Source organism: Syngnathus acus, chromosome 11 (genome assembly GCF_901709675.1).
Source record: "Syngnathus acus chromosome 11, fSynAcu1.2, whole genome shotgun sequence".
Classification (NCBI taxonomy): Eukaryota; Metazoa; Chordata; class Actinopteri; order Syngnathiformes; family Syngnathidae; genus Syngnathus; species Syngnathus acus.
The window spans coordinates 1,782,948-1,809,547 of record NC_051096.1 but is presented as its reverse complement, the minus strand read 5'-3'; the positions used below and the strand labels follow the sequence as shown (position 1 = coordinate 1,809,547).

Genomic DNA, 26,600 nt, shown 5'->3' with positions numbered 1-26,600 from the left:
CTTCTTGGAATTCTTTTGTCGTTTGGTATATAAAAAAGTGGTAAAAGAAAGACTGTGTAAGCACTTGCCCACTATATTTGGATGTTTCACTGGTAGCTGCCGATCATGGTGTACACATTGACTGGCGAACGCAGAAACATAGGCCGCCGAGCTACTCGCACCTTACAAGCTAACTCGCGAGGCAAAACTTTTAAATATGACCGCCCCATTAATAAACGTTGGGAACATGTGCTTTTTCGTGGCGATGGATTGTTGTCGGGCCACAGCCACCCCTCGTTGCCACACTCAATCATGGGGAGGTTTTCTGAAATGTGGCTTGGCAAGCTCAATTCTTTGATTAGTCATGTCGTCGAGCATTTGTTAATTGCCGAATGAAACACCTCAAAGTCCTGCTATTTGTCAGCCGCACCCTTATTAAAGACTGAAAATAGGTTTTGACGTGGGCCGCAATTAAAAATGATTAAAAAGAATTAGTGGCAAAACAAAACCAGGTAGACTCCAAGCTCGCAACACAGCGAGTGGAGCTTAGACGCGCAACGGCCAAAGTGGTGAGTACTTTCATCTTTTTTTAACCTTTTTTCAATGTGCATTGCCAGGTGCTCACAATTTCTATCATTAGAAGGAGAGTGTATTTCTTTTCAAATATTTTTTATATGATTTTGCTTGAAGACTTTATGCAAGCCCTTTGTCAAAAAGAACTCATTCCACATTTAAAAGCGGCACACAATTATTACAAAATGCACAAGTGTACCCAATTCACAGCGACTCACTTTTGGCCTTTGATAGTGCTCCGATTCTCTATCAAAGGCCAAAAGTCAAAAAAGAAAAAGAAAAGGGCCAACTTTGTATCGAGTCGAGCTCCGGAGACTATTTGTAGCACCGGGGCTGTTTTGTTCACAATTGGTCCAACTAAGCCATTAAAAAAGAAAAAATCACAAAAGAAACAAATTGTTATAAATTGTTATGATGAATGATTTTGCTTGCCCCTGTGCAAGGCTTCATGAGTTTTTGTGCACGTTTAGACCCTGAAACTTGTGTTTTTGTTTTCTTGGGAAGCTCTGCTTTGCCATGAGAACAGCGTTTTGCAAAAACTCACCAACTTCGTGATTTAGGAGCACATAGGCTCCCCCGAGCAAATACGAAGTAGATCCGATGGACGCATCCATCCATCTTCTTCCGCTTATCAGGGGTCGGATCGTGGGGGCAGCGGCTTAAGGAGGGACTCCCAGACATACCCTCTCCCCAGCCACTTTGTCCAGCTCATCCCGGGGTATCCCAAGGCGTTCCCTGGCAGGGCCGGACTGGGAGATTTTTTCAGGCCATGAGTCAGTTATGTAACCAGGCCACCCTGGCCTTGCCCACACGTGCATGTTCACACCCACACTTAAATGCATGGGCACAAGCAAAACGCATTTGTGCGCACACACATGCGCACACACAATTGTATGTTTTTGGCTGATTCAAAACAAATATGCACTCCAATATAAGCATAATAGTGACAACAACACTCACCCTGGATATTTTTAGTCCTGGACAGTTCCAAGACTCAGCTGTGGAGGGGTTCACCCACCAAATATTTGGAAGCAAAATATGCTTTCTTTGGGTTTTGTTGTAAGTGGTACCGGAAAAACAAATCAAAATCTCTGGAATGAGGGCGATAATAATCAAAAGGTCTCTCTGAGTCTGACTGTTGGCCTTTCCCTTGAACTGCTCCCTGGACTTGTCTTGCCAGTATCTGCTGGGAGTATCAGAAGATTCAAGAGTTTTTATTCGCCATGTTTGAGCGTGCCAAACAAGGAATTTGACTTCGGTAAAACACACCCTCTGTTCAACATTTAGGTGACTAACAACACTCAGGACATGTGAATAATGGCAAAAACAGTGTAGACAAATTCAAAAGGTGTGAAGAGCAGGATGTTATTGCACAGTAATGCCTCTGAGACTCTATGAGTGGTGTGAGTTCATCAGAGCAACAGCCTGGGGGAAGAAGCTGTCTCTGTGTCTGCTGGTTTTGGCGTACCGAGCTCTATAACGCCGTCCGGAGGGGAGTAGTTCAAACAGACTGCAACCTGGGTGAGAAGGGTCTGTAGAGATGTTCCTTGCACGTTTCCTGGTCCTGGACAGGTACAAGTCTTGGATAGATGGGAGGTTGATTCCAATGAACAACCAGCATAATAATGATATTATCGACAATAACACGTTTAATCAATATCAAAATAATTATATGGTCAAATATAGTATAGTAATAAAGTATGCCCACAACTGCTCGACGCCTCTCACTGTGGGCAACTCCAGAGTGGAAGAGAGTCCAGCCCCTCTCAAGAGGGCTTGTACCAGAACCCAAACTGTGTGTGGAAGCAAGTCCGACTAGTCGGAACTTTTCTGCCTCGCACACCAGCTCGAGCTCCTTTCCAGCCTGAGAGGTGACATTCCATGTCCCATGCAGTGTTCCCTCCATGCTGCGTACAAAATAAAATTCAGCATAAACTGATTGATTAATATCTAATGTTAGACGTAATCTAATTAAGTGGATGAATGATTTTGTTTCTGTGCCTTTTTGTAGTGTAAATCAGCGATTGACAGGTGTCAAGCCAATGATATGATATGGTTCACTTACGCTACATAGCCAATCATCGGATTGACAGTGCCTGAACATGTGTCCTGCCCATCCGTGCCGCGCAGGTTAGCTAGCGATGCAAATGCTAAATAAGCTAATCATGGCGAAACAAACGAGCAGCGACACATCCACTCGCCAAGCCAAAATAAATAAGAGATGTAGCAGTTCTTTTAAGATTGAATGGCTGTCGGAGTGTGTGGAAGTACAAGAGGAAACGGTGAAACTGGATGAGATTTTCTCTTTTTGTAGTCATCATAAGGGGTTCTTCTCTGGTGGACCCGCGAAGCATAAAACATTTATTTCCTGGAGCCGGTGGGCGCTACAATGAAAAAAAATGATGACGTCGATGTTGACGACGATGACGTCGAGGATGATGACGACGATGATGATGATGATGATGATGATGACGACAACGACGATGACGGCGATGATGGTGATGATGATGATGATGATGATGATGATGATGATGACGACAATGACGATGACGGCGATGATGATGAAGACGATGATGACGACGATGACGACGATGTTGACGACGATGACGTTGAGGATGATGACGACGATGATGATGATGATGATGATGACGACAACGACGATGACGGCGATGATGACGACGAGGGTGATGATGATGTCGATGATGATGACGACGAAGATGATGATGATGACGACAATGATGATGACGACAATGATGATGACGACAATGATGATGACGACGATGACGACGATGTTGACGACGATGACGTCGAGGATGATGACGACGATGATGATGATGATGATGATGATGACGACAACGACGATGACGGCGATGATGATGATGATGATGATGATGATGATGATGATGACGACAACGACGATGACGGCGATGATGATGAAGACGATGATGACGACGATGACGACGATGTTGACGACGATGACGTTGAGGATGATGACGACGATGATGATGATGATGATGATGATGATGACGACAACGACGATGACGGCGATGATGACGACGATGATGCTGACGATGATGACAATGATGATGATGATGACGACGACAACGACGATGATGATGATGATGACGATGATGATGACGATGATGATGACGACGACAATGATGATGACGACAATGATGATGAAGACGATGATGACGACGATGACGACGATGATGACGACGATGACGTCGAGGGTGATGATGATGACGATGATGATGTCGATGATGATGACGACGACAATGATGATGACGACAATGATGATGAAGACGATGATGACGACGATGATGATGATGATGATGATGACGACAACGACGATGACGACGATGATGATGATGATGACGACAACGACGATGACGGCGATGATGACGACGATGATGCTGACGATGATGACAATGATGATGATGATGATGACGGCGATGATGACGACGATGATGCTGACGATGATGACAATGATGATGATGATGACGACGACAACGACGATGATGATGATGATGACGATGATGATGACGATGATGATGACGACGACAATGATGATGACGACAATGATGATGATGATGATGATGACGACGATGACGGCAATGATGATGATGTCGATGATGATGACGACGAAGATGATGATGATGACGACAATGATGATGACGACAATGATGATGAAGACGATGATGACGACGATGACGTCGAGGATGATGACGACGATGATGATGATGGTGATGACGACAACGACGATGACGATGATGATGAAGACGGTGATGACGACGATGATGCTGACGATGATGATGATGATGATGATGATGACGACGATGACGACAATGATGATGATGTCGATGATGATGACGACGAAGATGATGATGATGACGACAATGATGATGACGACAATGATGATGACGACAATGATGATGACGACGATGACGACGATGTTGACGACGATGACGTCGAGGATGATGACGACGATGATGATGATGATGATGATGATGACGACAACGACGATGACGGCGATGATGATGATGATGATGATGATGACGACAACGACGATGACGGCGATGATGATGAAGACGATGATGACGACGATGACGACGATGTTGACGACGATGACGTTGAGGATGATGACGACGATGATGATGATGATGATGATGATGATGACGACAACGACGATGACGGCGATGATGACGACGATGATGCTGACGATGATGACAATGATGATGATGATGACGACGACAACGACGATGATGATGATGATGACGATGATGATGACGATGATGATGACGACGACAATGATGATGACGACAATGATGATGAAGACGATGATGACGACGATGACGACGATGATGACGACGATGACGTCGAGGGTGATGATGATGACGATGATGATGTCGATGATGATGACGACGACAATGATGATGACGACAATGATGATGAAGACGATGATGACGACGATGACGTCGAGGATGATGACGACGATGATGATGATGGTGATGACGACAACGACGATGACGATGATGATGAAGATGGTGATGACGACGATGATGCTGACGATGATGACAATGATGATGATGATGATGATGATGACGACGATGACGACAATGATGATGATGTCGATGATGATGACGACGAAGATGATGATGATGACGACAATGATGATGACGACAATGATGCTGACGACAATGATGATGACGACGATGACGACGATGTTGACGACGATGACGTCGAGGATGATGACGACGATGATGATGATGATGATGATGATGACGACAACGACGATGACGGCGATGATGATGAAGACGATGATGACGACGATGACGACGATGATGACGACGATGATGATGATGATGATGATTAAAAGATTAAAGATTAAAGTCCCAATGATGACAATGATGATGATGATGATGATGATGACGACGATGACGACAATGATGATGATGTCGATGATGATGACGACGAAGATGATGATGATGACGACAATGATGATGACGACAATGATGCTGACGACAATGATGATGACGACGATGACGACGATGTTGACGACGATGACGTCGAGGATGATGACGACGATGATGATGATGATGATGATGATGACGACAACGACGATGACGGCGATGATGATGAAGACGATGATGACGACGATGACGACGATGTTGACGACGATGACGTTGAGGATGATGACGATGATGATGATGATGATGACGACAATGACGATGACGGCGATGATGACGACGATGATGCTGACGATGATGACAATGATGATGATGATGATGATGACGACAATGGTGATGATGTCGATGATGATGACGAAGATGATGATGACGACGACAATGATGATGATGACGACAATGATGATGATGACGACAATGATGATGAAGAGGATGATGACGACGACGATGACGACGATGATGATGACAACGATGATGATGACGACGATGACGATCGTGATGACGGTGCTGACGATGATGACGACGATGATGATGACGACGATGACGATGATGAAGACGACGATGACGATGATGACGATGATGAAGACGATGATGACGATGTTGATGACGACGATGACGATGATAATGATGATGACGATGATGACGATAATGACAATGATGATGACGTCGAGGATGATGACGACGATGATGCTGACGATGATGACAATGATGATGTCGATGATGATGACGACGACGATGATGATGATGTTGATGACGACGATGATGATGACGATGACGACGACGATGATGATGATGATGATGACAATGACGCCGATGATGACGACGATGATGATGACGACAATGATGTTGATGACGACAATGATGATGATAATGATGATGGTGACAATGATGATGATGTCGATGATGATGACGACGACGATGATGATGTTGATGACGACGATGATGACGACGATGATGACAACGATGATGACGACGATGATGATGATGATGACGACAATGATGATGACGACAATGATGATGACGACGATGACGACGATGATGATGACGACAATGATGTTGATGACGACGATGACGACAATGACGACGATGACGACAATGATGTCGATGATGACGACGAAGATGATGATGACGACAACGACGATGATGATGACGATGATGATGACGATGATGTCGATGATGATGACGACGATGACGACGACGATGATGACGATGATGATGACAACGATGATGACGACAATGATGATGATGGTGACGATGATGACGACGATGACGACGACAATGATGATGACGACGATGACGATCGTGATAACGACGATGCTGACAATGATGACGACGATGATGATGACGATGATGATGAAGACGATGATGACGACGATGACGACAACGATGGCTGCCACTAAAGCACCAATGGCGTTAAATGAATCATGAATCAGCTCGGTGCCGCCTTCCCCGCATTTGTGTGTGCGCCGTCTAGCTCCGTTACGTCCATACATTTCCAGCATGCATGGCATGCTGGTTTCCATGGGTAATTTGCAAAAGGTCAGTGGACACACCCTCATCTCCAATGATTTGGACTCCATTGGACCCTTTGAATGAGCTGCCATTTGTGTATTGGTGATATGTGCTGTTGTTGTTATTGTGAAATAAAAATGCCACCAAGTGCCATCTCGTCTCATTTGGACTCTTTTTGCTTTGCGGCTGCCCCTCTGAGGGCTCATGGGGGGATGGTCGCCACTGGTGTAGAAGAGGCTCCACTTAAGACCAAAGACACCACAAGTTATTGCTCTTGTTGAAAATGCGGGTTTTGTCAGACTTGATCAGGGAGAGGACTCGGATGCAGAGTGCCAACAAAAGGTGTTTATTCTGACAGGCTGAAGACAGCACAAAAACAAAAGGCGCCTCAAAAGGAGGGACAAAAAGACTGGAGACAGCAAAAACAAAAAGCGCCTCAGAAGGAGGGAAAAAAAGGCTGGAGACAGCAAAACCCAAAAGCGCCTCTAACCGAGGGAAATACGATGGCAAAAAACATAACTAAAAAACACAGAGCTCAGGCTTGACAAAAGGTATCTTCTTAACTATGAGCTCTAAGGGGAGTTCTGTTACGCGATCGCTAGTGTTCAAGACGGGACAAGACGCACTGGCACAAGACAAGGGGAAGACGCAGGCTATATACACACACAGAAGGGTGAGGACACAGGTGCAGACAATTAGGGCCAACGACACAGGTGCACACAATTGGGATCAGGGGAGTCAAGTGGCCTGACGCACAGAGGAAGGACCCACGAACTGAAACGAGAGGAGAGTTACCAAAACAAAACAGGAAGTGACAATACGACGAACAGGACAAGACAAAAACAACTCACAAAACCCGACAGCATGACAGGTTTAGTACTCACTCTCAAGCAGTCGGTAGCTAACCCAACCACCAAGGGGCGTACGCAGGATTCAGAATCATTTTGGCCAGAACATTGCAGCCCGAGTGCTCCAGCCCAGATTGCCCATCAGGGGCTGTCTGAGGAGCTTCGGCGTGGCTTTTCGTAGCATTCTATGCAGTCGATCAGATGACGTGGCCCCACAGCTCATTTCACGAGGCCATGCGCTGCGAGATATTCGAAGAAGCCCGTCTGCATTAATGCGGTCCACCGCCAGCTCTTGGCGACAAAATCCGCAGGCCCACCCCCGCCTCGGCCCTGATTCAGTGATTGCCACCTACGCTGCCGACATCATCAATCAGAAGCGTCAATCGTCAATCAGAAGCCCAAATTATGTATGAATAAAGCGTGTTTGCGCTGCCACTAGACTCATGAGGATGGCGGCCTGGGTGGGTGTCCTATTTCGTCCAGTTGGACCAAGAAAGCCGCAAGAGATGCATTGAAAAGTTGAAAAAATATAACATTCGTGTTGATCCGCTGTGGAAACCAAGTAAGAACGCCACCAGCTCCTCAATGCGAGCGAGGCCGCAGCCGCGGCGGCCGATGCTGCCGATGCTGCCGCTGCGGCTGAAAACGCTGCAGTGACTTCACAGGGGGCTGCGGAGGGAGCGAGTGGGAACTTGTCCACGCTGGCACTCCAACTGTCCCAAGCAGCAGAAAATGTAGCAACCATCGCCAGGTCAGCCGCAAACATATCCGCCTTAGCGGCCAACATGATGGGCTCGGAACTTACAACAATGCAGGCAATGGAGATCATACAAAACGCCACAAACGCCAACGAACAGGCCGAGACGGCAGCACAAGAACTCCGAGATTTACTTAATTCAGAAGACCTACCGCCAGATGTCGAGGCAAGCGTCCGCCAAGCCATCATAGCGGCCGAGAGTTCGGCCGCGTTGGCAGAAGAAACGGCAGCTCAGGCGCAAGCTGCGCTCGACACGGCAGACCAAGCTGCAGCGCCCAATGCAACAGACACGGAAGCTGAGTTAGCCGGCCAATTAGCGCTCCTCCAAATCCAAACAGCAGCACAAAGCGCAGGCGCAGCAGCAGAAGCTGCGGGAGAACCACCTGGAGCTGTACAAGCTTCAAGACAAGCCTCCCTGGCGGCCGCGGCAGCGTCCCTCGCCGCCTCGGCAGCGGCCGTCACCGGGCAATCCACCGGAGCTGATCTTGACGGTGTCATCAACACCGCTTTGGAAAGGGCGGAGGAGGCAAATCTTGCAGCCCAGTCGGTTGCCAATGGAGACGCAGAGCCGCAGGTGGCCAGAGATGCCGCGGCCGCTGCCGCGATTGCAGCAGAGGCGGTGGCCGCAGCCGCGCGACAAGCCTCATCGACGGGAAGCATCGATGGAGAAGCGGCACAGGTGTCGCTGGACGCGGCGCAGCTGGCCAGCAGGGCGGCGACGGTGGAACCCGATGAATTTGACGACACTGCCGCACAGTTTGCAACGGTTGCAAGGAATGCTAGAGAACTATTTTCAAATCGGTTGTCATCCATGCTGCCGCCTGAAACGTTGACGGCCATTCAGGGTGCAGAAGAGGTGGCGGCGCTGGCGGAAGTTGCAGGAGTCGCAGCCGAAGCAGCAGACAATTTATCAGGCGCACAAAGTTTAGCGGCGGTCACAAATGCAACAACACGATCAGCGATGGAGATGGTGCGCGACCTACCGGAAGGAACGGTGCTGAGCTTGGCACAAGATTCACTAGGAGTCAGCTTGACGGCCTCAGCCGCAGCGGTAACCGCCACGTGCTCGGCGGCTGCGGCCGCGGTCGGAGCAGAATCGGCAGCCAGAGCCGCCTTGGACGCCGCAGAGGATGCAGCGAGCGCCGCCACCTCACTGAGCAACGGTCAAGGCAGCCTGAGCTCCACAGTGGACGCTGGACTGGCAGCGTCCCTGGAAGCCAATAACGCCGCCCAAGCGGCCATGGCGGCATCGCAAAACGGATTGGCCTTGGACATGGAGCTGGCCGGCCTGGCCGTCGAGGCGGCCCGAATAGCGTCTACGGCGACTGAGTCGGCGCAAAGCGTGGCCTCGGCCGAAGCGACGACGCAAACCATAGCGAACGCCCGCCAAGTGGCCAGACAAGTAGACGACGACTGGAGGAACTTGACGGCGCGGGTGCAGGGCATGCTGACGAATAATCCACAGGGAGGCCTCGGGGGGCTTTTGAATCAGCTGGCCTTGCTGAACGTAGCGTCCACAACGCAGGCGACCACCGAGGCCACCAGGCAAGTGGCAGACTTAGCCGTGACGACAACCACCACGACGGGCCCGCTCCTCAACGCCGAGACGGCCACCATGCAATCTCTGGCGAGAGTGGCAGCCTCCACTGCCAACTTGGCCGTGAGAGGAGCAGACATCTCGCTGGCCAACTCTGTACAAACCAGTGGCGCCCGGCGCCCCTCACTCAGTGCCGCCACCGCCGCCGCCGCCATGTATCTGCTTGTCCTCGTGTTACGATTTGTATTTCAAATGTGCTCGTCATATATTCACTCGCATTGGCCAAAGTGAACCGCATTTGTCTGCCGGGACGCCATCATGAACGTCAGCGACCATGACTGCATGAGTTGTGCTTCCGCTACTTTTGGGACGCACTTGAAAGAACATGTCGGAGTTGCGCGTCAGACCCGATGAAGACAAGTGACGGGTTGGACTCGCCTCACACATCATCGTGAAGCCAAGCGCGGAGAGGAAATGATTGTGCGTGGCTTCCAATAGGTGGAACGAGGGTGACGTGGCGCAGACGAACTGATCCGTCCGTTCATCCGTCTTCATTGATGGAACGCTGTTCCCTTCTTGGCTGGACACAATAAAAGAGAAATGAATTCAATGCCTCCTCTTTGCTTCTCTGCAGTGCAAAACCCTAAAGAGCTGCCATGGGTCCGTTAACACCGTAAAAAGCCCACACGTTTCACACAAAGCACGTCGGACTGTTAACGCAAGCCAACACGATCGTCGGGGGACGTCGACTGCAGATGTCCTCACGTCATCACTGACCCGATACACCGTGTCGCAGCCCATATTTGCGTGAACTCGTAAAATAATACATACATACAGTAATCTCTCGTTTATCACGGATAATTGGTTCCAAGACCACGCGCGATATGTGAAAATCCGCCAAGTAGTCACCCTTTTTTTTAACATACATTGTTTGTGTATCACACATACAACATATATAAGTGTATATTAAAACATATAAGGGCATATGTTATCATTAGAACATTAAATAATAGTTTCAAACATGCAAATACTATATTAATACGTAGTATAAATGACATACAGAAGATAAATATAAATAATATGAATATAAATACAGTGGAGCCTCGGTTTTCGAACACAATCCGTTCCAGAAGGCTGTTCGAGAAGTGAATTGTTCGAATTCCGAATCATATTTTCCTATTACAAATATATATATATATTTTTAAGCATTTTTTCATTTGCGCATTTTTGTCCAATCGCGGAACTGCAGTGCACCGCCGAACGCGCAACCGTAGCGCGTCGCCGACCGCGTAACTGCCCCGCGCTGGTCGCATTATTGTGACAGAGCCGTCCAGTGCCGGCTCTACGCAGGGGCAAGAGGGGGCAACGCCCCCTCAAACAAATGTCCTGCCCCCTCGAATCAAACTTTTAGAAGTGAAAAATCCGCTGATAGAAACACACGTAGGTTAATCAGCCCCCTCTCTTCTCTCATGTCGGTGCAGTGTGTGTCCTCACACAGCCTGCTGTCAGGACTCCGCGCCCCTCCGTAAACATCCAATCACTGTGAGTATACAAATGAGGCAAGACGCTGCCAGAGAGTGTCAAGTTACAGTCAGCGCGGTAGGAGTTGGAAGAAGCAGTAAAAACTCCACCAAACTCGTCGTAATGACCCGTGATATAACTAGTGATTAACGACAACTCAAATAATAGTTAATATAACATTCATATTATATGTTCCCCCCCCCTGAGAGATTGCCACCTTATTGTGGTCAGGGGGTTTGCGTGCCTCAGTGACCCTAAGAGCAATACCAGCAGAAGCTTTAATCTTCAGGTGGGACACCCAAGCTGGACAGGTCTTAGTGTAGTGGCCTGACAGAGTGCAATCCACTTCTCCAGGTTGAGATCTGGACACACAGCTAACAACTGCCGTGAAGAAAACACTAACAGTGTTAAAAATGTGTAAAAAAAAAAAAAAAAAAAAAAAAAAAAAAAAAAAAAGAATGTGCATTCCTAGAACCGGCCCTGGAGCCGTCGCTGAAATTTAGAAGATATTTTTAAAGTCCTGATGTACTTTCCAAAATTTAAGTGGACATCAGTGCGCAGGGAGCTTAATTTTGTCCGATCGCGCAACTGCAGCGCACCGCCGAACGCGCAACCGTTGCGCACCGCCGACCGCGCAACTGCACCGCGCAGGTCGCATTATTGTGACAGAGCGGTCGCTAAAATTTAGAAAATATTTTTAAAGTCCTAATGTACTTTCCAAAATGTAAGTGGACCTCAGTGCGCAGGGAGCTTAATTTGGTCCAATCGCGCAACCGCATGCGCAACCGGGCGCTCACTGTCGCATTGCTTTAGGAGCGTCTTTGTGTTTTCGGATGGCTTTACTGCTCCCACTTGCTTCCTTTGGAGGCATGATTAGAGTTGATGCAATCCTCAGAGTAACGAGAACGTAATAACGAACGGAGTCAGTTGGCATGCGGGTCCTCTCGGCTCTTGCGAGGTTCGACAACCGAATTTCGCCCGACATCCGAAGCAAACAAATCTCGAATTTTTTGTTCGAATACTGATTTGTTCGAGAACCGGGACGTTCGAAAACCGAAGCTCCACTGTATGATACGTGTGTGTGTGTGTGTGTGTGTGTGTGTGTGTGTGTGTGTGTGTGTGTGTGTGTGTGTGTGTGTGTGTGTGTGTGTGTGTGTGAGAGACATATGTATATGTAGCCATACTGTAAATGTTTTTAGAACTCTTATTATTACAACAATTTTATAACAATTTTAACAATATAAGATTTTTTTTATACAAGGTACAAGCGTACATACTGTAAATATGTTTTAGAACCCTTTTATTATTATAAAAACTTTTTTTTATAAAAAAGGACAAGTGTACATACTGCAATTGTGTGGACACTCCCTGCCTTCTGCTGGCGTGTGGGCAACTTTCATGCCATAATTCCTCAATTTAGAAGGTTTATTTCGAATTTGCAAATAGTTTTTTTGGGGGGGGCAAAAAAAATCCGCGATGTACTGAAGCCGCGATAATCGAACCGCCATGTAGCGAGGGGTTACTGTATTAGTTCATGAATAGTTTCAGCACCCTAGCCTACTGTATCAGATCCCAAGATGGGAATGCAGCAGAACTGCTATAGTGACAACATAGAGTATGAAGAATAAACGATACATTCAAAATACCAATATAAAATGTAATACGTGATGGCATGGGGCAAGAAAGATCATAGCCCACATAGCTCACAACACAACACGCCGCGCACTGCTCCCGGAAAGAGGAAGCAAGCAACAATGAACTGGATTTCAAAATAAAGTCGCGTCTAATGTCCGAGGTCAAAAACGGGCGATATAGATCGATGTTTACGTTTAGCTTCGATGCCAACAAATCGTAGAGCATTATATCGATTAATCGATGTATATCGATGAATCGTTACACCCCTAGCAAACAACTAACTGTTTAACCCTTGTGTGTTTTCTAACCATTAAATGTATTTTCAATAGAAATAAACAAACATTAAATATTATTGATTTCTCTACTAGATTGTAAATATATTCGTTTGCAATCAAGTTAAATAAATAAATAAATAAGTTGCCGCAATGTCTGGTGGAAAATGGGCGTGATCACTTCTGTTTGGTTGGACTGTTTCTGGAACAGCTCTACCCAGTGCTTCTGCAGCGAGCAGCCTCTCCCAATATGGAGAGAAATCCATCCATCCATTTTCTGAACCGCTTAGTCCGCACGGGGGTCGCGGGTACGCTTGAGCCTATCCCAGCCGTCATCAGGCAGTAGGCGGGGGACACCCTGAACCGGTTGCCAGCCAATCGCAGGGCACACAGAGACAAACAACCATTTGCACTCGCACTCACACCTAGGGACAAGTTGGAGTCTTCAATCGGCCTACCAAGCATGTTTTTGGGATGCGGGAGGAAACCGGAGTGTCCGGAGAAAACCCACGCGGGCCCGGGGAGTACATGCAAACTCCACACAGGGAGGGCCGGAGGTGGAATCGAACCCGCACCCTCCTAACTATGAGGCGGGCGTGCTACCCAGCGCGCCACCGAGCCGCCTAATATGGAGAGAAATTTGCTTCTAAATTATTCACAAATTTTCCCATGCTTTTTCAAAGTCAAAGTCTGCTTTATTGTCAATTTCTTCACATGCCAAGACACAAAGAAATCGAAATTACGTTCCCACTATCCCACGGTGACAAGACATAGTACACAATATACATACAAGTAAACAACACAAAAAAATAAAAACAATAATAAATAAACAAATAACACAATAAATAAGAGGAGCAAAAATGGAGCAAGTGTGCATACAGCAGACAGTCAGAATATAGCGCAAAAGTACAGGACGCTACGCAGAAGGGGGGAGAGAGTTCAGGATCCGAACAGCCTGGAGAATGAAGCTGTTGGTGAGTGTAGCTCCCTCTTGTCAATCAGGCGTACAAGCAGTTCTTCAAAACGGGCATTTATTCAACTCCTTCTCCACACACATGCCGTGAGAACTCATTGCCGCATTTGCTCGAGGGAGAAAACGAAGAAAAAACGTAAATCTAGACAATACAGGTCTTCAAACCTCTGGTTTCACCAATAAACAAAAATGCTATCACAAAAGAAACAAAATAAGCATTCCTTGCATTCTTCATCACTTGCTTATGCCAACGGAAAACGTTGCCACCCCGTGGCTCAAAATGTGTATCTCTCAAAAAGGAACCGCTAACACAAAACTAAAATTGGTTCCCACTTGGAAACAGAGCCTGGCTCAAAACGTTCCATATCAGTGCATTTTCTTATGGCAGCTACAGTGAGTCTGGTGGTGCGGGAGCGCAGGCTCCTGTACCTCTTCCCAGAGGGCAGAAGATCGAACAAAGAGTGAGCGGGGTGACTCACATCACTCACAATCGTGGTCGCCTTGCGGGCGAGATGGGAGGTGTAAATGTCCTTCAAGGAGGGGAGTGAAGCACCAATAACCTTACCAGCCGTGTTCACTATGCGCTGCAGGGCCTTCATGTTGTATCCAGTGCAGCTACCACCCCAAACAGTGATACAACTGGAGAGGACGCTCTCAATGGTGCCACGGTAAAATGTAGTCATGACGGCCGGAGGAGCACTTGCTCGCCTGAGTTTCCGCAGGAAGTACAGGCGGCGCTGGGCCTTCTTCGCCAGTGATGCGGTGTTGGTGGACCAGGAGAGATCCTGGTGTGTGGATTTCTTTGGTGTGTGTGTGTGCGCGTGTGTGTGTGTGCGCGCGTTCGTGCGTGTGTGTGTGAGAGAGTATTTATCATTGGTAAATATTTATTTCTGCGTGTGGTTTGTGGAATATGATCAGTGTAGGGTGAGCGCAACGTTTACACGTCTCTGTCAAACATACAACGCAAGTTTAAAAAAATCAATTGTGCAACTGTTTTCGACATAAACATCCCGCCGTTTTCAAGCGGCATACGCGCACACGCACGAACGCGCAATCTCAGTTCATCTCGCGGTGAAAGACAATCCTTCTTCCATCCACGGGGAGGCAGTGTGGCTTTCTCAATCTAACGGGCGAGCTGTCACCCTTTTCGTTGAAAAATTGGCAACCGGCCACAGAAAACACTCTATTATTAGTTTCTTAGACATAAGTCGGGATACAAGTTCAGACTGCATTGGGTGCTGGAATTATTTGACCTCTCTTGTGTGCCCAATCTTGGGTGTGGATACCAATTGATACCCAGGAATCAATAATTTATCTATCTATCTATCTATCTATCTATCTATCTATCTATCTATCTATCTATCTATCTATCTATCTATCTATCTATCTATCTATCTATCTATCTATCTATCTATCTATCTATCTAAAACCAATTACATGATTTTTAATTTAAGTCATTAGTGGGGAAGACATAAAAAGAGTCCATGCCACAAAATTCCTGTGGGTCTTCATACAGTGTGCCCTGCAATTGGCTGGCAACCGGTTCAGGGTGTCCCCCGCCTACTGCCCGTTGACGGCTGGGATAGGCTCCAGCACGCCCGCGACCCCCGTGGGGACTAAGCGGTTCAGAAAATGGATGGATGGTTGGAATTTAAACTTTTTTAACAAATAAAAAACTGAAAAGTGGGGTGTGCAATATTATTCTGCCCCTTTACTTTCAGTGCAGCAAACTCACTCCAGAAGTTCAGTGAGGATCTTTGAATGATCCAATGTTGTCCTAAATGACTGATGATGATAAATAGAATGCACCTGTGTGTATTCAAGTCTCCGTATAAATGCACCCGCTCTTTGATAGTCTCAGGGTTCTGTTTAAAGCGCAGAGAGAACCATGAAGACAAAGGAACACACCAGGCAGGTCCGAGATACTGTTGTGGAGAAGTTTAAAGCCGGATTTGGATACAAAAAGCTTTCCCAAGCTTTAAACATCTCAAGGAGCACTGTGCAAGCAATTATATTGAAATGGAAGGAGTATCAGACCACTGCAAATCTACCAAGACCCGGCCGTCCCTCCAAAACTTTCATCTCAAACAAGGAGAAGACTGATCAAAGATGCAGCCAAGAGGCCCATGATCCCTCTGGATGAACTGCAGATAACTACAGCTGAGGTGGGAGAGTCTGTCCATAGGACAACAATCAGTCGTGCACTGCACAAATCTGGCCTTTATGGAAGAGTGGCAAGAAGACATTTCTCAAAGATATCCATAAAAAGTCTCGTTTAAAGTTTGCCACAAGCCACCTGGGAGACACACCAAACATGTGGAAGAAGGTGCTCTGGTCAGATGAATCCAAAATCGAACTTTTTGGCCACAATGCAAAACGATATGTTTGGCGTAAAAGCAACACAGCTCATCACCCTGAACACAACATCCCCACTGTCAAACATGGTGGTGGCAACATCATGGTTTGGGCCTGCTTTTCTTCAGCAGGGACAGGGAAGATGGCTAAAATTGATGGGAAGATGGATGGAGCCAAATACAGGACCATTCTGGAAGAAAACCTGTTGGAGTCTGCAAAAGACCTGAGACTGGGACGGAGATTTATCTTCCAACAGGACAATGATCCAAAACATAAAGCCAAATCTACAATGGAATGGTTCACAAATAAACGTATCCAGGTGTTAGAATGGCCAAGTCAAAGGCCAGACCTGAATCCAATCGAGAATCTGTGCAAAGAGCTGAAGACTGCTGTTCACAAATGCTCTCCATCCAACCTCACTGAGCTCGAGCTGTTTTGCAAAGAAGAATGGGCAAGAATTCCAGTCTCTCAATGTGCAAAACTGATAGAGACATACCCCAAGCGACTTGCAGCTGTAATTGCAGCAAAAGGTGGCGCTACAAAGGGGGCCGAATAATATTGCACGCCCCACTTTTCAGTTTTTTATTTGTTAAAAAAGTTTAAATTATCCAATAAATTTTGTTCCACTTCACGATTGTGTCCCACTTGTTGTTGATTCTTGACAAAAAATTTAACTTTTATATCTTTATGTTTGAAGCCTGAAATGTCGCAAAATGTTGAAAGGTTCAAGGGGGCCGAATACTTTCGCAAGGCACTGTAGATGACGCACTCAACTTTAAATGTCACATTGATCACCTTGTATCTAAATTATCAAAGTATGTTGGTTTATTTTACAAAATTCCTCCCTCAGTCAGTACTTCTTATTTTATACAAAACTCTATTTGAACCTCATCTTAACTATTGCAATGTCATATGGGGCAACACCTTCTCCAGTCACCTTAAAAGACTTCAATCTCTACAAAAGTAAGTCATTAGGGCTTTGTCTTGGTCTGAGTTTAATTCTCCATCCCTCCCTCTCTTCCGCCATTTTGAGTTACTAATACTACCTGAGCTGAATGAATTTCACAATGCATGTGTCATGTTTCAAGTTGTGAACAAGAGAAACCACATACTATTAAAGATTAAAGTCCCAATGATCGTCACACACACACCTGGGTGTGGTGAAATTTGTCCTCTGCATTTAACCCATCCCCGTGTGATTTTAATCCATCCCCTGGGGGAGAGGGGAACAGTGAGTAGCAGCGGTGCCGCGCTTGGGAATCATTTGGTGATCTAACCCCCCAATTCCAACCCTTAATGCTGAGTGCCAAGCAGGGAGGCAATGGGTCCCATTTTTATAGGCTTTGGTATGACCCGGCCGGGGTTTGAACCCACAACCTTCCAGTCTCAGGGTGGACACTCTACCACTAGGCCACTGAGCTGGCCTATGCAGTTTCACCCCCATCACTAGACCCCAGCATTCCCATCAGACGTGATTATGTGAGTTAAAACACACATCCTAGGGAAATACCGCAGATGTAGGGGACCTCAAATTTGGAACAAAATGGATAAAGCCTTAACGCTCATGCTCTCTATCTCCAATTTAAAAAAACATATTTTTAGCCATCTTTTACAAACCTATAATTAAATCCACATTTCCATAGTTAGCTGAGTTGAGTGTGTATGTGTGTATAACGAGTGTCTGTCGTCCGTCCGTCTGGGCCCCGTTATACAAGCTTATACTTAGCTTCACTCGGGGACCCTTTTCCTCATGCTATGAAAATGTTATGTTATATGTACTGTATATGAAAGAAAGATTAATGAAGGTGTGAAGAAATAAAGTTTCATATCTATCTATCTATCTATCTATCTATCTATCTATCTATCTATCTATCTATCTATCTATCTATCTATCTATCTATCTATCTATCTATCTATCTATCTATCTATCTATCTATCTATCTATCTATATCTCTCTCTCGCGCTCGCTCGCTAGTTATCTATCTATCTATCTATCTATCTATCTATCTATCTATCTATCTATCTATCTATCTATCTATCTATCTATCTATCTATCTATCTATCTATCTATCTATCTATCTATCTATTGAAGTGGGTGAAACAGCAACGTGTACATATTTTATTAAGTTAGACAAACTCATACTTTTTCATGTTCATATGTGTGCAAATCTTATTATCTTATATAAACATAACTGCTCAATCAGAACACGGATACAGCACCCAGAACCTCCCAATACACATAGGTACCAAATGGTCAGGCCTTTTCCGGACAGTATAAAACCTTCTGACCTGGAGATGGGGGCTGTTGTTTCATCTGCTGCCGTGCCTCGTGTACTGGCTGCCATTAAACAACCCAAGATCTTGCCAATAAAGGACCAATTGTTACTCCACATCTTTGTTTTCCTTGCTCAATAACGGACATCTCAAACAACATACAACACTATCTATCTATGTATTGTAATTTCTTCTTGGAATTCTTTGGTCGTTTGGTATATAAAAAAGTGGTAAAAGAAAGACTGTGTAAGCACTTGCCCACTATATTTGGATGTTTCACTGGTAGCTGCCGATCATGGTGTACACATTGACTGGCGAACGCAGAAACATAGGCCGCCGAGCTACTCGCACCTTACAAGCTAACTCGCGAGGCAAAACTTTTAAATATGACCGCCCCATTAATAAACGTTGGGAACATGTGCTTTTTCGTGGCGATGGATTGTTGTCCGGCCACAGCCACCCCTCGTTGCGACACTCAATCATCAGAATCAGAATCAGAATCAGAATCAGAATCAGAATCAGCTTTATTGTCAATTCCTTCATGCTAGGACACACAAAGAAACCGAAATACCGTTCCCCCTATCCCACGGTGACGAGACACAGCACACGATTAACACACAAGTAAAACAACGGGGAGAGAGTTCAGGACCCCAACAGCCCGGAGATCACAAACTTCGCCAGTGGCGAGCAGTGCTGGCATCTCACAACAAAGTCCCGGCACCATTCTTCACAGATGTAGACGCACAGTCCACCTCCACGCGATGTTCCCCCTCGTACAATGGCCCGGTCCGCCCGATAGCGCGCCATCCGCTCCAGACGCACAGCAGCTACGCACTGTCCGGTCCGCAGAACTCAGCAGGCATGTTGATGTCCAGCGATCGAACGTCCGCCAGAAGAATGGAAGGCACGGCCGGGCGAGCTGGGGTGGCCGCCAGCCAGGCCCGGACGCCCAACCGGGGGAAGAATAGCAGGCGAGTCCGGCGACGCTCCAGGACGGCGCAGACCGAGCGCCTTTAATGTCCCCGCTTCAAAGTTCAGGTCGCCACAAAACTCGCTTTCGCCGATGTCGAGCAGAACCAGCCCGCCGCACTTGAAGCACAACCCGGTACGACGAGACGAACACACAAAACTGGCGGACAAACCCACATTAAACGACAAAACAAAACACCGTTCGGGACAGAGAGAGGCCGCAGCGTGTGCACGCGCCGCCATCTTACTTCATGGGGAGGTTTTCTGAAATGTGGCTTGGCAAGCTCAATTCTTTGATTAGTCATGTCGTCGAGCATTTGTTAATTGCCGAATGAAACACCTCAAAGTCCTGCTATTTGTCAGCCGCACCCTTATTAAAGACTGAAAATAGGTTTTGACGTGGGCCGCAATTAAAAATGATTAAAAAGAATTAGTGGCAAAACAAAACCAGGTAGACTCCAAGCTCGCAACACAGCGAGTGGAGCTTAGACACGCAACGGCCAAAGTGGTGAGTACTTTCATCTTTTTTTAACCTTTTTTCAATGTGCATTGCCAGGTGCTCACAATTTCTATCATTAGAAGGAGAGTGTATTTCTTTTCAAATATCTTTTATATGATTTTGCTTGAAGACTTTATGCAAGCCCTTTGTCAAAAAGAACTCATTCCACATTTAAAAGCGGCACACAATTATTACAAAATGCACAAGTGTACCCAATTCACAGCGACTCACTTTTGGCCTTTGATAGTGCTCCGATTCTCTATCAAAGGCCAAAAGTCAAAAAAGAAAAAGAAAAGGGCCAACTTTGTATCGAGTCGAGCTCCGGAGACTATTTGTAGCACCGGGGCTGTTTCGTTCACAATTGGTCCAACTAAGCCATTAAAAAAGAAAAAATCACAAAAGAAACAAATTGTTATAAATTGTTATGATGAATGATTTTGCTTGCCCCTGTGCAAGGCTTCATGAGTTTTTGTGCACGTTTAGACCCTCAAACTTGTGTTTTTGTTTTCTTGGGAAGCTCTGCTTTGCCATGGGAACAGCGTTTTGCAAAAACTCACCAACTTCGTGATTTAGGAGCACATAGGCTCCCCCGAGCAAATACGAAGTAGATCCGATGGACGCATCCATCCATCTTCTTCCGCTTATCAGGGGTCGGATCGTGGGGGCAGCGGCTTAAGGAGGGACTCCCAGACATACCCTCTCCCCAGCCACTTTGTCCAGCTCATCCCGGGGTATCCCAAGGCGTTCCCTGGCAGGGCCGGACTGGGAGATTTTTTCAGGCCATGAGTCAGTTATGTAACCAGGCCACCCTGGCCTTGCCCACACGTGCATGTTCACACCCACACTTAAATCCATGGGCACAAGCAAAACGCATTTGTGCGCACACACATGCGCACACACAATTGTATGTTTTTGGCGGATTCAAAACAAATATGCACTCCAATATAAGCATAATAGTGACAACAACACTCACCCTGGATATTTTTAGTCCTGGACAGTTCCAAGACTCAGCTGTGGAGGGGTTCACCCACCAAATATTTGGAAGCAAAATATGCTTTCTTTGGGTTTTGTTGTAAGTGGTACCGGAAAAAACAAATCAAAATCTCTGGAATGAGGGCGATAATAATCAAAAGGTCTCTCTGAGTCTGACTGTTGGCCTTTCCCTTGAACTGCTCCCTGGACTTGTCTTGCCAGTATCTGCTGGGAGTATCAGAAGATTCAAGAGTTTTTATTCGCCATGTTTGAGCGTGCCAAACAAGGAATTTGACTTCGGTAAAACACACCCTCTGTTCAACATTTAGGTGACTAACAACACTCAGGACATGTGAATAATGGCAAAAACAGTGTAGACAAATTCAAAAAGGTGTGAAGAGCAGGATGTTATTGCACAGTAATGCCTCTGAGACTCTATGAGTGGTGTGAGTTCATCAGAGCAACAGCCTGGGGGAAGAAGCTGTCTCTGTGTCTGCTGGTTTTGGCGTACCGAGCTCTATAACGCCGTCCGGAGGGGAGTAGTTCAAACAGACTGCAACCTGGGTGAGAAGGGTCTGTAGAGATGTTCCTTGCACGTTTCCTGGTCCTGGACAGGTACAAGTCTTGGATAGATGGGAGGTTGATTCCAATGAACAACCAGCATAATAATGATATTATCGACAATAACACGTTTAATCAATATCAAAATAATTATATGGTCAAATATAGTATAGTAATAAAGTATGCTCACAACTGCTCGACGCCTCTCACTGTGGGCAACTCCAGAGTGGAAGAGAGTCCAGCCCCTCTCAAGAGGACTTGTACCAGAACCCAAACTGTGTGTGGAAGCAAGTCCGACTAGTCGGAACTTTTCTGCCTCGCACACCAGCTCGAGCTCCTTTCCAGCCTGAGAGGTGACATTCCATGTCCCATGCAGTGTTCCCTCCATGCTGCGTACAAAATAAAATTCAGCATAAACTGATTGATTAATATCTAATGTTAGACGTAATCTAATTAAGTGGATGAATGATTTTGTTTCTGTGCCTTTTTGTAGTGTAAATCAGCGATTGACAGGTGTCAAGCCAATGATATGATATGGTTCACTTACGCTACATAGCCAATCATCGGATTGACAGTGCCTGAACATGTGTCCTGCCCATCCGTGCCGCGCAGGTTAGCTAGCGATGCAAATGCTAAATAAGCTAATCATGGCGAAACAAACGAGCAGCGACACATCCACTCGCCAAGCCAAAATAAATAAGAGATGTAGCAGTTCTTTTAAGATTGAATGGCTGTCGGAGTGTGTGGAAGTACAAGAGGAAACGGTGAAACTGGGTGAGATTTTCTCTTTTTGTAGTCATCATAAGGGGTTCTTCTCTGGTGGACCCGCGAAGCATAAAACATTTATTTCCTGGAGCCGGTGGGCGCTACAATGAATAAAAAGTTGATGGATGTCTTCAGGGCTGGACTACCAAATGTTTGATAGGAGAAGATAGGATCATGCAGGTCAAGTCAGCGGTTTTCATCGGCAGACTTTATGGCACCATAACAACCACGAGTTTTCCCAAAAGTCACAAAATTGGTCGCAGGGCGCCATCGACGTCTCGTCAATGTGTTTCGTTGGTTCAACAGGCTCGAATGATAAATGAAATGGATGAGTTCAGGTGCATATGTGTCAGTACTGAAACATCTTTTGATGATGTATCTGGCAGTTTTCTATTTTTGAAACGTGGGTGCGCTGGTGGCACGTTTAGTGTTTATCTTGATCGTATGATTATGTTGGAATGTAGACTATATTGATTAACCAGTTGCTGAGTGGAACAACTTCTTCTGTTCCCACAACATTGTAAAACAAAGTGCTAAGACCCCCTCCCCTGCATTGATTGACCAGCTAAACCTGTTCACTATCAACCCCACCCTGCTTTCTCTCAATAAATATTCCCTTGCAAGAGGCCTAAGTCAGACTGCTTTCAAGCACCTCTGTACCACACAGAGTGCTGATGGCTTCTCCGCTTGCAAGCGTAAAATGGCCAAACTGTCTCACGTGTGGTTCTTGCAAAGAAGTTAGAGTGAGCAACACTCTAACACAGCACGTCCACCTCGCAGTTCAAAGGTGCCAAGTTTAATTCAGGCCTTCCTGCGTTCTCCCCGTGCCCACCAAGCAAAGCAAATAAGACGGAAGGAGGTTGATATCGCCGCTGAGGAACATTGCTCGAGAGGGCCCCACGGATTGCTTTGGCACCTGCACGAATAGGTGTTTTTTTTCCCATCACAAAGGCGTAGCAAAGGTGTGGTCAGGAAATAAAAAGAATCTCAAGAATCTCAGCGTGTCAGGAGGAGGACAACAAAGCCCGGCAGGCGGAACAAAGCCCGAAACTGAAGGAAGGCTTCGCTAATTGTTCCGACCACAACCACAACCTGTGAACGAAATGCACTTAAATCACGTCATGTTTTTCTAATTGTGTCGACAATCACGTTTTCTTTTCGCCGCTTCCTAGGCCATCAAGATGTTGACTTACAAAGTTTTCATTATTTTCCTTCTGCTGGTTGGTAAGTCTAAGTCATCACACTTTCCTCAAATGGCAGATGTGGTGATGCAAACCTGACTTGTGATTCACTAACTCAGGAAGTCACAGTAGACCGACTCCAAGACGTGCTTTAGGGAAGCAAGGATGGCACCTGGAAAGAAAGTGCAACTACGAAGATGATGATTATTACGACGACAATGATGATGACGATCGTGACGATGACGACGGTGATGACGATGATGATGACGACGATGGCGACGACGATGATGGCGAAGATGACGACGATGATGACAACGATAATGACGACGATGATGGCGATGATGACGATGATGATAATGACGATGATGACGACGATGATGATGACGATGATGACGGCGATGACAATGAAAATGATGAAAATGATGATGCTGACGATGATGACGACGATGATGACGACGACGATGACGACGATGATGACGACGATGACGAACAAGATGATGATTATGACGACGACGATGATGATGACGATAATGATGATGACAATGATGACGACGATGATGATGACGATGACGATGATGATAACGACGATGATGATGATAATGACAATGATGATGGCGATGACGATGATGATGACGACGCCAACGACGATGATGACGACGATGATGATGATGACGAAGATGACGACGACGATGATGATGACGATGATGACAACGACGATGATGATGATGATGACGACGAAGACGATAATGACGACGATGATGACGACGACGATGACGACGATGATGATAATGACGATGATGATGACGATGATGACGACGATGACGACGACGATGATGATGACGATGATGTAAACGAGGGCGACGACGACGATGATGGCGAAGATGACGACGATGATGACGATGATGTTGATGACAATGATAATGACGACGATGACGATGATGGCAACGATGATGACAACGATGATGACGACGTTGATGATGAAGATGATGACGACGATGATGACGACGACGATGATGGTGAAGATGACGACGAAGATGATAACGACAATGATGATGACGACAATGATGATGACGATCGTGACGATGACGACGGTGATGACGATGATGATGACGACGTTGATGATGGCGATGACGACGACGATGATGACGACGATGAAGATGATGACGAAGATGATGACGAAGATGACGATGATGTTGATGACAATGATAATGGCGACGATGATGACAACGATGATGACGACGTTGATGATGACGATGATGACGACGATGGCGACGACGATGATGGCGATGACGACGACGATGATGACGACGATGAAGATGATGACGACGATGATGACGAAGATGACGATGATGTTGATGACAATGATAATGGCGACGATGATGACAACGATGATGACGACGTTGATGATGACGATGATGACGACAACGATGATGGCGAAGATGACGACGATGATGACGAAGATGATGACGACAATGATGATGACGATCGTGACGATGACGACGGTGATGACGATGATGACGACGATGGCGACGACGATGATGGCGAAGATGACGACAATGATGATGATGTTGATGACGACGATGATGACGACGATGATGACAACGATGATGACGACGATGATGATGATGATGACGACAATGATGATGACGACAATGATGATGACGACGATGACGACGATGTTGACGACGATGACGTCGAGGATGATGACGACGATGATGATGATGATGATGACGACAACGACGATGACGGCGATGATGATGAAGACGATGATGACGACGATGACGACGATGTTGACGACGATGACGTTGAGGATGATGACGACGATGATGATGATGATGATGATGATGATGATGACGACGATGATGCTGACGATGATGACAATGATGATGATGATGATGATGACGACAATGATGATGATGTCGATGATGATGACGACGAAGATGATGATGACGACAATGATGATGAAGACGATGATGACGAAAATGACGACGATGTTGACGACGATGACGTCGAGGATGATGACGATGATGATGATGATGACGACAACGACGATGACGGCGATGATGACGACGATGATGCTGACGATGATGACAATGATGATGATGATGAAGACGGTGATGACGACGATGATGCTGACGATGATGACAATGATGATGATGATGGCGATGACGACAATGATGATGACGACAATGATGATGACGACAATGATGATGACGACGATGACGACGATGTTGACGACGATGACGTCGAGGATGATGACGACGATGATGATGATGATGATGATGATGACGACAACGACGATGACGGCGATGATGATGATGATGATGATGATGATGATGACGACAACGACGATGACGGCGATGATGATGAAGACGATGATGACGACGATGACGACGATGTTGACGACGATGACGTTGAGGATGATGACGACGATGATGATGATGATGATG

General features: G+C 46.3%; 2 long non-coding RNA genes across 4 annotated transcripts; both read left to right on the top strand.

The window, feature by feature from the left end:
* Positions 1–479: 479 nt before the first annotated feature.
* On the top strand, positions 480–24,382 carry LOC119130447. 3 transcript variants are annotated; one of them, XR_005099405.1, is made up of 5 exons: positions 512–545; positions 6,994–6,997; positions 23,734–24,063; positions 24,142–24,193; positions 24,270–24,382. It is a non-coding gene; the product is annotated as an uncharacterized LOC119130447 (long non-coding RNA). The 3 variants fall into 3 exon arrangements; XR_005099406.1 differs by lacking the exon at positions 6,994–6,997 and having other exon boundaries at positions 480–548; XR_005099404.1 differs by lacking the exons at positions 512–545; positions 6,994–6,997 and adding an exon at positions 15,134–15,144 and having other exon boundaries at positions 23,501–24,063.
* LOC119130487 lies at positions 20,629–21,515 on the top strand. Its single transcript, XR_005099446.1, has 2 exons — positions 20,629–20,680; positions 21,189–21,515. It is a non-coding gene; the product is annotated as an uncharacterized LOC119130487 (long non-coding RNA).
* Positions 24,383–26,600: the final 2,218 nt, after the last annotated feature.